This window comes from Zootoca vivipara, chromosome 8 (assembly GCF_963506605.1).
Source record: "Zootoca vivipara chromosome 8, rZooViv1.1, whole genome shotgun sequence".
NCBI lineage: Eukaryota > Metazoa > Chordata > Lepidosauria > Squamata > Lacertidae > Zootoca > Zootoca vivipara.
Window position 1 is genome coordinate 68,143,706 of NC_083283.1, and position 14,973 is coordinate 68,158,678.

Sequence of the window (14,973 nt, forward strand, 5' to 3'; positions counted from 1 at the left end):
TACAATCTGCTGCAAGCCTTATTATATTTTGTTCCTGCACTGTAGGCCTCGTGAAGTTTGGAAACTTGCAATAAATGCCCCCCCCCCCCCGCTGGAGCAGATTAATAAACGATAGTGCATTTATATATTCAGCACACCTCATGTTATGAGGCTGGCATTTAAAAAAAATGCTTCCAGTCCTGTGGGGCAGGGTTGCCTTTTAGATTTCAGAAAGGGGAAGGAGGAAGGGATTCCTGGGAAAGGAGGAGAGAGGGAGGGAGGGAGATTTTTCAGCAAGTTTTGGAGGCCTGTTCTTGGCCAAATGGATGCTGGGTTTGGAAGCAAATAGTAAAATCCAGAGTTTCAAATGATGGTTGCAGAACTTCAGTGCCACTACAGTTAAAATCCCAAGGCCACACAGTTCAGGTAAACTACTCTTGCTGCTTGAAGCTTTATAGAAAGTCAGCTCAAAGGCTGTGGTATGGAAAACCAGCTGGCAGCTGATGTTCAAAAAACAGTAACTGATCCCAGCTGCATTTCTAATTTTTGTTTCCTTGCAAAACGTAATAGCTAAATATGCCTCCTTGCCTGGACTCCTGCTCTTGTTACGACTTCCAGAAGCCTGGTTTTCTCCGTTGCAATTATCTTGAAGGCATGCCTAATTATTACAATTGCAAACTACGAAGCTAAAATATTTAACATTATTGTAATCATAAATACATATAGCATTTGCAGCCTGTTTTGCACTTGTGTCCTGGTTGCGCCTGAAGCTGGGACACTTTCACCCTATTTGTTCTATGGGACTTATATGGTTCAATCCTGTGCATGGTCACTAAGAAAATGAGAAGTGCACAGGACTGTAGACTCAAACCACCCTTAAAAACAACCATTCACGCTTCCCTTTTGAATGGCTCTATGGAAAAGAAGTCCACAAAGACGTTTCTCCTGGCCTGCATCCATCTATACTTTGAATTAGGAATCTCCAAAAATCTAATTCACATCTGCTGAACTGTACAGTTGGAAGGGACCACAAGGGTCAGCTAGTCCAACCCCCTGCAATGCAAGAATCTTTCGCCCAATGAGGGGCTCAAGCCCATGACTCTGAGATTCATGCTCTAAGCGTTTCATGCTCTACCAACTGAGCTCTTCCACGTATTCCCTTCTGCCTTTAGTGAACAGTTTCAGTAAAGGGCTCTCTCTTATTTCTTAAAACTTTCTGTTAATGATTCAACTGAATCTGACTTTCACGCCACAACTGAAGTTTCTTCTCTTAAGAAGCAGAGTACTGGTAGGAAGACATCCACACAGCTTGTTAACCATTATCTGCAGCCTTGCAGTTTGTTCCTGACCTGGTTAATTGGAAGCATTATAAAGTGTTATTTCTTCTTCACTGGGTCGTCTTCTGCAATGCTGTTGGAAACAAGAGCGTGATCAACTCTGCAAGAGAGCTGAGCTGTGCCATCAAACACGATCTCCCAGCAAGTTAATTGTAATCAGCTAAGATTTGCAAGAGCTCAGCCAGGATTAGAATTGATAAGCGAGGTAAAAAAATTTGCCTTCCCCAAGTCATCACCCAATTCAGCATTCAAGTAGGGAGGTAAGCCTTGAATGTCAAAAAAATAAAATCCCACTCTGAGTTTGTGCACATTACAGATGCTAGCTAGATGTTTGGGATCTACCAATTAACATCAAAAAGTGGATTGCAGTGATTTACCTTCTTATTCCAGATGGAGATTTCAGTCTTAATTCTGGTAGCTAAGGCTGCAAGCTCATGCGCACTTGCTTTACAGTGAATCCCATTGAACAGTGTGCCATTTACTTCTGAGTAAGCAAAGCTGTTGGCATGTTTCAGATGAAAACAGGGGCACTATTGTGTACTTTGTACCACCACCACTTCTCCCATCAAGGATCGGGGCCTGATTACAGTGGATTTACATCTGAGTAAACACATGCTATATGTTTTTGCTGTACTTTAGTTTTCTCCAGATTGGACATTTACCATTGGAGGTTACAATTTGTGATGCTTGATGATTCTGGGCTGTGGTTTCTTGGAATATATATATAAATGTATAGAGGTGTTTTTTAATTATAAAAAAACAAAAACAAAACCTAAGTGGGGGAAATCAAGTTACAAAAGAAACATTACTATGTTCACCTTTAGGAAACATGCAAAGTTGCGATTTAATTGCATGTAAACATGAAAATATCCAGCCTAGCTGTTTTGTTTTCGTTTTCAGCTTGGATCAGAGGTAACAAGTATGATGGCAGTTTGCAAAAAATAACTTCTTGAAGCCTAAACATATGCATGTTTATTTAAAAAAAAGTCCCACTGAGTTCACTGGTGTCTGTTTCCCAGTAAGGGTGCTTCGAATTACAGGCTCAGTATGACTTTCTTCCACTGCTTTGGCTAGAACTGCAAATTGCCTTCCTCGTTCCATCATAGAAGACATTGAGACATGATGGAAAGATGCCCTGCTTCTTTTGAAGAGCTGAGCAAGAACAGAATATCCTTCTCTGGGTATTGCTGCTCTGCGGTGCAGGGCGATCATCTATGAATCCCAGCTGGCATCATCTTGATCAGAGAGCAGCATGCGGAACATAACCACCACCAACTTAGCTTTAATACCGAGCAGATTTTTATTCCGGGCTGTGCTTGGAATTGCCAAGTGAAAGACAGTGCTTTTGTTGTTGTTTGTCAATAGCAAATCTGTATCCTGGAGTTTCCCTTCCCAAACCACTATACCAGGCTTCCTCAACCTCGGCCCTCCAGATGTTTTGAGACTACAATTCCCATCATCCCTGACCACTGGTCCTGCTAGCTAGGGATCATTGAGTTGTAGGCCAAAAACACCTGGAGGGCTGAGGTTGAGGAAGCCTGCACTATACTATTTTTTACACTTCGTATTACAGCAAAATACCACTTGATAATGATTAGGCATCAGGTTCTGTTAACTGACAATTTGAATAGAGCAGCAGCTGAGAAGTTAGCAGCCCTCACTTGGCATCTCACACATGTGGGATGGGGATGGGGGGGGGCTGATTGCATCGAATGATGGCTTTAGCTTAGTAGAAAGAATGTGTTTTTTACTTATTCTGGCCTACAACTCCCATGATCCCTAGCTAGCAGGACCAGTGGTCAGGGATGATGGGAACTGTAGTTCCAAAACATCTGGAGGGCCGAGGTTGAGGAAGCCTGGCATATGCCATTCTGTTCCCGAAGGTGAGGAGCAGCTTTTAAGGGAAAAGAGGAGGAGCTTCAGAGGTGCGAGAGCTTGAAAGGAATGGGAGGGGGGATCAGATTCCACAACTTGCAGGTGCCACAGGTGAGCAAGTGGATAGGGTTGGCGTACGGCCAGAATTTCCCGGACATGTCTGGGATTCAAATAACAAAATCTGCAAAATGTCTGGGGTTTTGTCAACAGGACCAGGAAGCTGAAAACTTTCAGGTTCATTTCCCACCAAAAAACTCAACAACTTTGAGGTTCATTTTCCCTACAAGTGCCTTCCACCAGGAAAAAGGTACCACCGGACACAACTTTTTCTATCGCACCTATAAAAAAACGTGGATGGAGAGTTTTAATTTGCAGCCTCCAATGCAAGGAATCAGATTTAACAGAGAGAATATTAAGGTATCAAAACAGGTGCAGTGATAGCTTATTCATAAAGTCTGAATGTGTGTGTGTGCACTACACGGCATAAAGGAACATTGGAAAAGATACAATACATATTTTATGCTGCAAATGAAATCTAATAGCCACTTTCTGACTATAATTAAATATTTCTGCATCTCTCTCTCTCTCACACACACACACACATTCTGGCAATGAAGTCTAATTAATCCACAAAATTCCTCCCTGCATTGCCAAGGCAAAGGCATTATGAAATGGATTGTTTTGAAACATAGCAAGGCTGGCAAACTTCTGAGCTTGAACAGATGCTATCAGTGTTTTTGGGGATCGGACAGCAGTCTGCATGAGGCAGCCAGTGTAAAATTGTTGCATTTTTCACACTGATGTGTGGGGTAGCATCCTCATTTATGAACAGCTGGAGTCAGACAACAGTTCTCAAACAGGTTCTCTGATTCCCCATCATGTACACACTCATTTCTATTGTTCTATGCTTATTGTTTGATTTTTAAATGTTTTTTTCATTGCAAATTTATTAGAGGAAAAGGAAAAAGGAAAAAAGAAGAAGCAAAAAACCTATCGGCTCATGTTAACAATACAATCAACACCAAAACATCCATTTAATTTACACATACAGATTCATATATGCCATCCAAATGTCCAAAGAGATATCCAAATTAATTTGGTGTTTATAAAGAAAGTATGCTCAAATGTTATAACAGATGTGTACTAGATGCTGAGTACTTTCCCTTCCAGGTTCCAAGTATAAGCCTCTAAGTAACCACAAGGGCTTGTAAAATCCATGGGTGTTGTCCCATGGGCACCTTAGTTGAACAAGTTTGACAGAGGTTTAAAAGGCTACCAGTTACAGGTTAAATTCCCCACCCTGATTCGTAACTGGCTCATCCTTTCCAAGCTTCCTTGAAGAACTTTTAGAGAACATTTGGGATTTCTCTTAAACTTAGAAAGACCCAGCTAGGCCTCCTGGGAAGACTGCGGGTGTCTTTCCACATCCTTGCAACTTAGTACATTTGGGAAAGTGTCTGGTTGAAGGAGGGAGGAAATTGTCAGCAGAAAAGACTCATGAGAGCGGAGGTCTCATCTTAAGTTCCCACCGTTCATACCAGCAACGGAGGCTTTAATCATTCAGAGGAATCCTCCCGAGGACTTTGATTTAAATATGGTAATTGGCAAGACAGCGAGGAGAAAATTCCTTGGAAGAAATAAAGCTCTGGGGCTCCCTTTGACATTGCAGGTTCTGAGCAGGCGCAGAAGTTTTCGTTGCAGATAAGAACCCTGGGTTTTCAGAGGTCACCTTTGATGCTTGCTCCCTCCCACCTGTTCCCAGTCTTACCAGCTAGTTTGGGGGCTTGAGAAGGGAACTTTTAAGCAGGCTGGGCTGACAGTGCAGAGGGCTGGCACTGAGCCATTATGAGCCAATATCAGGAGGTGTGACTGATGCTTAGTTTAATGCACACACCCTGAACCATTATGGTACACCATGCCTCTTTCAAATCAACCTTCAACTCTCAGAAAAGCCAACTAATTATTCCGTAGAAGGAACATCAGAGTGTTTGCAGTGAAGGTCCCCAAACACCACACAACCATGCCTTTCATTTTATTCTTAAGAGATCATCCCTATAGTATGCCAGGCTGCAAAGTTGGGGAAAGTTGTGACAAGGGAAGCATTGGTTACAATCTGGTCAAATTCTCCTTCCTGGTAAGTTCCTTCTTCCTCCTGCGGCCTTCAGGCAGGAAACCAAAATGGTTTCCAAGGGAAGCTCTCTGGAGGAGGGGGAAATCAGCCGTGTAGGATGATCTCAGGGACAAAAAGAAATCTGCAGCAAAGCACACTGAGATGCACTCAGCCAGTATGAAGCAAAAATGCTATCTAAAATAAACTACTGGTCTGATTTAGACTTGGGCAAGTTTTGGGGTTTCTTTAAATACCTACTGCATAGAAAGGTCAAGGAATTACTGGACAATGGTGACTTTAACAACCAGTAGTCAAGTGAGCAGGATGGGCCTGTCTTTTGTGTTATGTTAAGATTCCGTCCCCTGAACTCACACAAGAGTTTTCTGGAGTGGGACTTGATAGGGTCACAATGGAAGGGCTGCTATATGGAAGCTCAAAAACATGGAACAATCTGACTGTACTGTGTACTACCTTAGATTGCCACCTCTTCGTAATTTTTATTCACATTTCATGTAGAGGAATTATGAACTGAGTTTGGCCACATATATTTGTAAAAATAAAATCGTCCAGTACAGCTTTTATCAACCCAGTTTGTTTGTTTTTAAGTACACTATCTAGCTACTTTTAACTCCTAGTATTTTTACTCTGGTGTGTTTGCTTACTTTCCCTACTGAAACCCCTGGGTCAGAGAAAAATTCCGTAATTTGTATTTTACAAATGTATGGACTGCTTCATCACACGACTCTCTAAGGCGTATATGAAATAAAATCACCAATAAAACACAGCTCAAATCCACAAAGCTGTTAAAATATACCTGCATAATTATCAATGCAGATAAAAATCAGTAAAACTTTTAAAAACAAATATGTATAACTGAATTATACAGTCTGGTAAGCTTGCTGGAAAAAAATAGTAAAACAGTTTAATTTGGGCTGAATCTTGTCCTGTTATGCTTAATGAAGAAAAAACACTTCTGGGGTCAACAAGTAGTAATGTTTGTTTGTTTGTTTTATTAAAATTTCTGCACCACTTGATTGCAAAAACAATCAAACCAACAAACCCCTGACAGTGGCTTTGGAAGTCTGTGCTTTGGAAGTCTTCCTCTGCAAACAAGTATAAAGGTAAAGGTAAAGGGACCCCTGACCATTAGGTCCAGTCGTGACCGACCCTGGGGTTGCGCGCTCATCTCGCATTATTGGCCGAGGGAGCCGGCGTACAGCTTCCAGGTCATGTGGCCAGCATGACAAAGCCACTTCTGGCAAACCAGAGCAGCACATGGAAACGCCGTTTACCTTCCCGCTGTAGCGGTTCCTATTTATCTACTTGCATTTTGACATGCTTTCGAACTGCTAGGTTGGCAGGAGCTGGGACCAAGCAACGGGAGCTCACCCCGTCACAGGGATTCGAACCGCCAACCTTCTGATCAGCAAGCCCTAGGCTCAGTGATTTAACCACAGCGCCACCTGGGTCCCGGCAAACAAGTATACTTTATATTAAAACTGCATTTCCAGTGTATCTGAAGAAGTGTGCATGCACACGAAAGCTCATACCAAAATATAAACTTAGTTGGTCTTTAAGGTGCTACTGAAGGAATTTTTTTATTTTGCATTTCCATACTTAGTCAATTAATTGGTTAGATCAATCACACACACACACACACACACACACACACACACACACACACCCTTTTATTTGACATACAAGCTGCCCCTGATTAATTCGGCAACATTTTAAAATAATAGGAATTATTATTTTTAATAGCAACACTTACAAACATCACAGAAGGCAAGCAACACCCATAGGAGGATGTGTCTCCTCTAAGCTGGTTGTTGATGCACAACATAAAACATTGTTTTTGTTTTAAAAAACACCTTACTCTCTTCTTCAAAATGACCAATTTTGTCCATCAGAAAATTCGTGCAATTTTGATCAACTAAAAATGCATATAATCGGACAGCTCCAAATTCTTTAACCAAGTGTCAATGCCAAACAAGAGAGACAGAGAGAAAACTCTTGATCCTAATAAAGATAAGCTGTTTTGTGGAAATGCAATGCATTATGTTATACGCGCTCCTGAAGACTGAAATTGCTGCGTGGAAAAATAATAATTTCTGAATGACGAAAATTGTTATGTAGGGAAGCAATGAGCTGACTAATCTTCCAAACCTGCATTGAAAAACTAGGATGATGTGACTATGTAGCTGCCACAAGTCATGATAAATGTCCTTTTGGTGTCCTCATCGTTTTGCTCTACTGATGCAAGGAAGACCCAGGATGTCCTCAATTTGCCAGGTGGAGCGATAGCAACACAGCATCACTATCTATGGAGTGTTAAGAAACTTCTGGAATAGTTTTTGCTACTTTCCAGGAGTTGTGATGCTACAGAGTCAATGTTCCCTTATTCTAGGGAACCGAATAAATATAAAAGAATCTGTGAATGCTGTCATTGTCTACACAGCAAGGCATTGGTGCCTGAGGAGTAGGTGCCTGAAATGTAGGTGGGACTGCTATGTTGAAAGCGAAGTTTTATCAACCTCCAGCATGACCTCATGGTCACACCATTCAATATTGTCTATCAATGCACAACTTCCCCCCCCCCCACATTCTCTGTGTGTCTCAATAAAAAAAAGTACACTGGCAAACAAAATTTATTTCAAATTGGCTAATATGTAATAAAATAATAATAATAATAATAATAATAATAATAATAATAATAATAATAATAATTTATTATTTATACCCCGCCCATCTGGCCGGGTTCCCCCAGCCACTCTGGACGGCTTCCAACAAAACATTAAAATACAGAAATCAAACATTAAAAGCTTCCCTAAACAGGGCTGCCTTGAGATGCCTTCTAAAGGTCTGGTAATTGTTGTTCTCTTTGACCTCTGGTGGGAGGGCATTCCACAGGGTGGGTGCCACTTCCGAGAAGGCCCTCTGCCTGGTTCCCTGTAACTTGGCTTCTCGTAGCGAGGGAACCGCCAGAAGACCCTCGGCGCTGGACCTCAGTGTCCGGGCATAACAATGGGGGTGGAGAAGCTCTTTCAGGTATATGTAGTATTCCAGTCAAAAATTCATGGGGGGGGGGGGAGGTTTACTGGGGGGAGGGGGTTGCCACAAAGACATAGACTAGAAAAAGGCCACGATTCAGCAGAATTCAAACCACCGGTTTTTTCCATTTAACACTATATTCTTAACATTTGCTGAACTGTGCTTGATTAAATCAACTACAAATCAAAATGACCAATGCTTACAATTTGATTGAAGCCTTTTTAGGAGTTATGAAACTTGCTGTCCTATATGATCAAATGTGACGTTACAGAAGCTGACCTGATAAACATTTTCTCTCTGAAGAATACCCGTGAGTGTGTGTGTGTGTGTGTGAGAGAGAGAGAGAGAGAGAGAGAGAGAGAGAGAGAGAGAGAGAGATGGGAGAGGGGGATGTCTGAATTTTTTTTTAGGGAAGCGAGGCTAAATCCCTTGGCCAGGGCCATATAGGAAGACTATACCAAGAGCAAATGATTGCCACCCAGGTGTCCAGTTTCAAATTAAAAGCCCAACTTTTACTTCCCTTCTTTACAGGTACATAAATACACACACACACACACACACACACACACTTCTCGATGAGAGTGAGGGAATGCCTTGATAAAAAAGCTTTTAAAAAACCAAGCATTACTGTAATTTACCAAATAACAATGCACATTTCTTTCCCTCCAGTCTGCTTATTTGAATCACAATTATGATACTTTCCCGTATATTATTCAGTATTCAAAAGGGTTTCTAAAATGCACTGTAATCTGCTTAAACCTATTTGTTAGGTAAATGAGGTAGACAGCCGCTGAGTTAAAAACTGTATTTTTGAAACAACCATACATTTCAGAGTGAGTCACTTCTCTGTCCTTTGGGACCATACTCCAACTTCATTCAGATTGGGATACCAAAGCCAAAACCAATGATTGCTTATGACAGTTTTCCTTCTCCCCCCCCCAAAAAAAAACACCATCCAAAGTTGATAACCAATGTCTATAAAGAGAAAAACAACTACCATACTCACTCAGCAGAAAAGATTGATTTGCTAGGACATAGATTGGTTTATGAAATGAGTTGGATGAATTGATATGCACACTCAACGTATACACAGCGATGGATAAGCGAAAGGAATGGTAGCTACAGCAAAAGGAATTACAATCCCATCCAAAACTGTATGTCCAATTCTGGAGCATTCTGACCAAATGATTATTGGTTTAGAAACATCAGGAGAAGCACAGCACCTTAAAAAGGCACCGGGAGAGAACTTCTGCAAACTAACAGTAACCATAAGACAACATGCAAAGGAAATCAGCATTTTTTCCCCTTGCACAATTTCGGCGCAGGCCAAGGAGTAAATACATTCCTGATGCAAACATAAATCAAGCAACTGAACCCATAGTTTAGATGAATTCATAAATTTATGCTTTCATTCTGGAGGTACTCCTTCTTGACCTGTGTTTATTGAGTGCTTCCCTCTTGTTATACTATATATAATTTCAGTAGATCGATATAGGAATTACAGCAATCCTTATGCAATGTGAAGAAGATCCATAGCTGGGCCTGATACCATTTCTCTATATAGCATCAACTTGATTTATCCTGCCCCTCTCTAAAGACTTACTGGAAGGTGGAATGAAAGTGCATGAGATTTGTGTACAGTATTGCAAATGGGTTTCCACAGTGAGTTTTGTTAATTTCTCACAATTCTAGCTGAAATGAAGAAATAATGCTGTACTCATTTAATTTGGGAGTTGGTTCCCCCCCCAAAAAAAGCACAACATAGCAATGTCAGACGATCATTCAAATAGCAAAAGAGTAAAATATTCCAGCAAAGATTGAATCACAATACTGTAGTTAATTTTAACAACTGTACAAGTTCTCCATGCATAAATGCAGCCCATTTATCATGTCACATAGAGAGCTGGACTTTACAGTATTATCTTTTCAAATCCCAAATCAAACAAGTTAACTGGAGTGTGGGTGGTGAGGAAGCGAATCTTTCCTGAAAACAGTTTCCACTCAAAAATATATAGAAAAAGAATATGATAAAGCAAAACACATGTCTCAAAAGAAGGAAACACTTTGGGGGGGAATCCCTAATCTCACTGAGACATCATGAGAGTAGACATACAATCTGGTAAACGGAACTTGTCTGTGAAAAGCTTCCATCAAGTTTCGAAAAGTAGTTTACTAATGTTCAGCAAAGGGAGAGAGAGAGAGAGAGAGAGAGAGAGAGAGAGAGAGAGAGAGAGAGAGAGAGAGAGAGAGAGAGAACCATTTTATTCAATGCAAGCTACCAAATGTATTATGCTTTACTGTATTGTCAAAGCCTGCAGAAATACTAAACATCTTTTTCACTGGCGACGACTTTCACTGGGAATCTGACACAGGAGGAGTGAGGAGGTGGATGCTGAGAAGTGCAGATTTTTAACAGAGAACAATGCGGTTTAAACTTCTCCGTTGCTCTCACTTTTTAATGGCAAGCTAGAGATATAATCTTTGATGGCTAGCCTTGAGATACGAGATAACAGGAAACTGGTGTGAAAACCGCTATAACGAAAAAACTAGCAAGTCCCTAGAGGGGGCACCAGCTTTCAAGAGCCTCGAATGGCTGCGCAGGATAACTGCAGGGAGCCACCGGCAGACTGAATCATTTCCACTTGCCTTTAAGACATTCTTTCCCCACTGCCTCTGACTGTTATTTCTGAGGAACCAGTTAGTTTTGGGTCGCAAATCACTTGAAATTTGGGCCAAAGGACTCTCAGTGCAATTTAAAACCAGGAAGCAGATAAGTGCTAGAGCCTGCCTGATGATATCAGAATAAAGAGACTTGGTCCTGCAGTTATTTATTAGGACACTGGACTGGAGTTGCTTATATGAGCCAATTCAATTAGATGCTCTCACTGTGGCAGCCCGATGGAAATCTATGTTTATATCAGGGGTGAAGGAATCTGTTTGATCTCATCCCACCAGACTCATCTGGACTTAGCCCACCCTCTTTCCCAACTGAACGTTATCGACTCATTCAACCCCCACCCCCCTTAAGAAGCGGGGGGGGGGAGAGTGATCTGTAAAACATCACTCTTTTAGGGAGGGGCTGCTAATCGAATGAATGGAGCCCTTAAAGTTCCACGCAAACACTTTCTGGCAGAAACCATGTACGCTGTTGAAATTCTACTCCACAAATCAAGCCTTTGTCATGACCGGAGGAGGAAGAATATGCATATATGTCTCTGGTGAAGCCAGAAATGTACATTCCAGCCAATCCTTTCCCGGTACACATTGCCTCATATGCCTCTAAGAAAGCAGAAGCAATGCCAAGACTCCGTATGTACACATACACACACAGCATAAATACTTAACTATGAGAGTATCCCTAATGTGGTCCTGCATCAACACCTGGCATCCCTTGTGCGCACACAAGATCTCCGTATGAAGACTGAGCACACAGCTCTGCACACAACTTCCAAAGCAGTAATCATGAACGGCATAGTTACTCATGTGCACAGTTTCGTCTGAGTACGCATTGAATGGAGCACACACGTATAGCAGTTTCCGTTAAGGGTGTGCTATTCGCACAAGAACTGCACTAAGACTTTCCCCCATCAAACAAATGAATTGCCCTTACTCTCTTGGATCAGGCTGAAGAGTATGCCCACCCCCTGCGCTCCATTAAGATCTTGTGATAAGAAAACTTTAAATCATAGGTGTCATAAAGAGACATCTCCTGTTCCCTTTCTGGTTAAAGGTAACAGATGTGCTGCTGGGATGAGTGCAATTTAAGCCATTAAACTTCTTGATCCCTGAATGTCACCAGGAGGGACCATAGATGAACATCCAGTTGCACTTACAAAGCACTGCATTTAACTCTCCATAAAATATGGATTTTATTGCAGCACTCTCAAGACCTCATTCCACAACCGCTGACCTCTATGCCCAGATACAAACCTTTAAATCAAAAACGCTACATGCAGGAATGCTTGGGGGTGAGGTTATATGCACACACACACGCACATGCACAGTGCATACATGCAATGTGTTTCAATACATATAGTTTTGCCAGAAACGTGTTTCACCCTGTGATTGAATTTCCTATAGCTGCTCAACTTCAACATCCCACATTCATTCACCTTGCGCACTGCCTCTTCTTCAGGCGCAAAGCATTCCATGCTTTACCAGGTTTCTGTGCCATCTCCAGCAACTCTTCCTGCTCTCCCGACTTTTCCTCAAAGAAAGACCTCGTTTCAACTGCGTACGTTCTCTAGATCAGTATTCCGGACCCCCCCCCACTCCTCGAGGCTTTCCTTCTGCCTTATGAGGTCCATATCAAATCCAAAGAGAAGGCTATCATTATTATTCTTAGGATTTGCCTGCTTCGTAGCGAGAGGCGCGTTTGATTTTGTGTGTGTCGGGGGAAGGTGTTTCAGGGTGTCCAAAGGGCTTCCTAGTGGCATCAACAGAAGGCGCCCCTCTCTTTACCTTGCCTAAACTGGCAGCAAAGATGTTGCTCCTATCAAGCACCTCAATTGCTCGCATCCACTTAGCATCCCATCCATGCGCAAAAAGAGGAAGAAATGACAAGAACTCCCATCCCCAGCTTGAAAGAGCGCATCACCGTCCATGTGCTGCCACACTGGCATAGTGCTCCCATAGTAACGGACCTGCCAACTTTTGTGTGTGTGCGTGTGTGTGTGTGTGTGCAAATAACAGGGTTTCATTAGCATTTGAAGCAGACCAAACAAGAAGAGTGGTGGAGGGATGGGGTTTATTTTTTGGGGGGGGGGGAGAGAGCAGCATACCAACCGACCCACCGAACCAAGACAAACACGGGAAGCGTAGAAGCCAACTCCTAGGAGCCGAGGTCCCTTCAATAAAATATTTGAGCCCCCCCAACCCCCAAAAAAGTTGATGGGCAAAAAGATGGGTGCCCCATCTTGTGATCGATTATGCAGTAAGGGCTTACCTCCCCCCACCCGATGTTTTATTCAATTTGGCACTGCTTGCCTAGAACGTAGAGTCGGAAGGATCATCTAGTCCAACCCTCTCCGCAATGCAGGGACCTTTGGCCCCCGCGCGGCACACGAACCCTCGACCCTGAAGTGTCTCACGCTCTGAGCTCTCCCGAACCGGCGACGGAAGAAGAGGAAGAAAAAGAAAGAAGAAGAAGAAGAAGAATAAACCATCAGTTCCTTACCGGCTCAGAGCAGAAGGCGAAAGGGATGCGCCAAGTTGCTCGCCGGCGCCGAGTCGTGTCGGGAAGCGACGCAGCGGGCTGCTTCGGGGGCCACGGCGCCGCTTCTCCGTCCGCCTTCCGCCGCCGAAGCTACTTGCGCGGCGCCGAAGCTCCCTCTCATCACTTCCAAACTACGGCGTGGAGGAAGGCGAGGCAGCCGGAGGGCAGCTCTCCCTCGGCGGACTCGGTCCCTAAGGCAGCGTCCCGGAGTCCTTGGAGGGAATGGAAACTCGCCGGGAAAGATGTAGAAACAGAAACACACACAACACACAAACACACACAGCCCTGCCGGCCTTTTCTTTTTCTTTTAACCTCACAGAACACACACGCGCGCACGCCAACGGTGCGCCCTGCTCTTTCTGCGGCGCCTCGGGAGCCGGAGCCGCAGCTCTGCGGACGGGGAGGTGAAGGGCTGAGGAGCAGCGAAGGCGCCTCTTGCAGGCATCCAGCGATTCGCGAGTGAATGGGGTGGGAGGTGCGAGGAGGAGAAGGAGGAGGCCTTTCTGCAAGACACCCGCCTCCCCTCCTTTGCCGCCGCCGCCGCCGCCGCCGCCTCCTCGCGTGGCAGAGAAAGGCGCGCTCTTCTTGGGAAGTCTTCCGGCCAAGCCCTCAGGAGTTTGAGGAATGAAAGGCAACGAGCCGGTGAGACGGTGGGGTGAGCGGGTGAATCTCTAATGCGGGGTCCCACTCTTGCGGAAGGGCGTCAACCTCTCCAGGTGAATGGGGGGGGGCACAAGGGCCCTGCCTGAGACCGTGGACAGCAGATGCTGCCCAGTCAGTGCAGGCTAGCTGAGGCAGACACACCAATGGCGTGGCTCGGTAGAAGTCCATCAGATGGACCAAGGGTGTGGCTCTGTAGAAGCCCATCAGATGGGCCAAGGGTGTGGCTCAGTAGAAGCCCATCAGATGGACCAAGGGTATGGCTCAGGAGAAGCCCATCAGATGGACCAAGGGTGTGGCTCTGTAGAAGCCCATCAGATGGGCCAAGGGTGTGGCTCAGTAGAAGCCCATCAGATGGACCAAGGGTATGGCTCAGGAGAAGCCCATCAGATGGACCAATGGTGTGGCTCTGTAGAAGCCCATCAGATGGACCAATGGTGTGGCTCTGTATAAGCCAATCGCTGCAGGCTGTCCCGATGTAGGTGGACCAATGGTGTGGCTCTGTAGAAGCCCATCAGATGGACCAAGGGTGTGGCTCTGTAGAAGCCCATCAGATGGACCAAGGGTATGGCTCAGTAGAAGCCTATCAAATGGACCAATGGTTCATGCCCATCAGATGAACTGCTTTGACTGCCCCCCCCATAAAATATTTGAGGGAGCTGCCCCTCCCATGTCGATGGGCATTGCCATTCTAATGGTGAGTGTGCATGGCATCATGTGATCGATTATGCCGGGCTGGGCTTACC

The 14,973-nt window shown here is 44.0% G+C and overlaps 1 protein-coding gene across 1 annotated transcript in view; it reads right to left on the minus strand.

The window, feature by feature from the left end:
* LOC118090347 (cadherin-6) overlaps window positions 1-14,009 on the minus strand; it is a 146,106-nt gene extending 132,097 nt beyond the window's left edge. Inside the window, exon 1 of the mRNA XM_035125971.2 lies at window positions 13,529-14,009. The gene's annotated coding sequence lies outside the window, so the exon portion shown is untranslated. The remainder of the gene's footprint in view (window positions 1-13,528) is intronic.
* Between the last annotated feature and the right edge of the window lie 964 nt (window positions 14,010-14,973).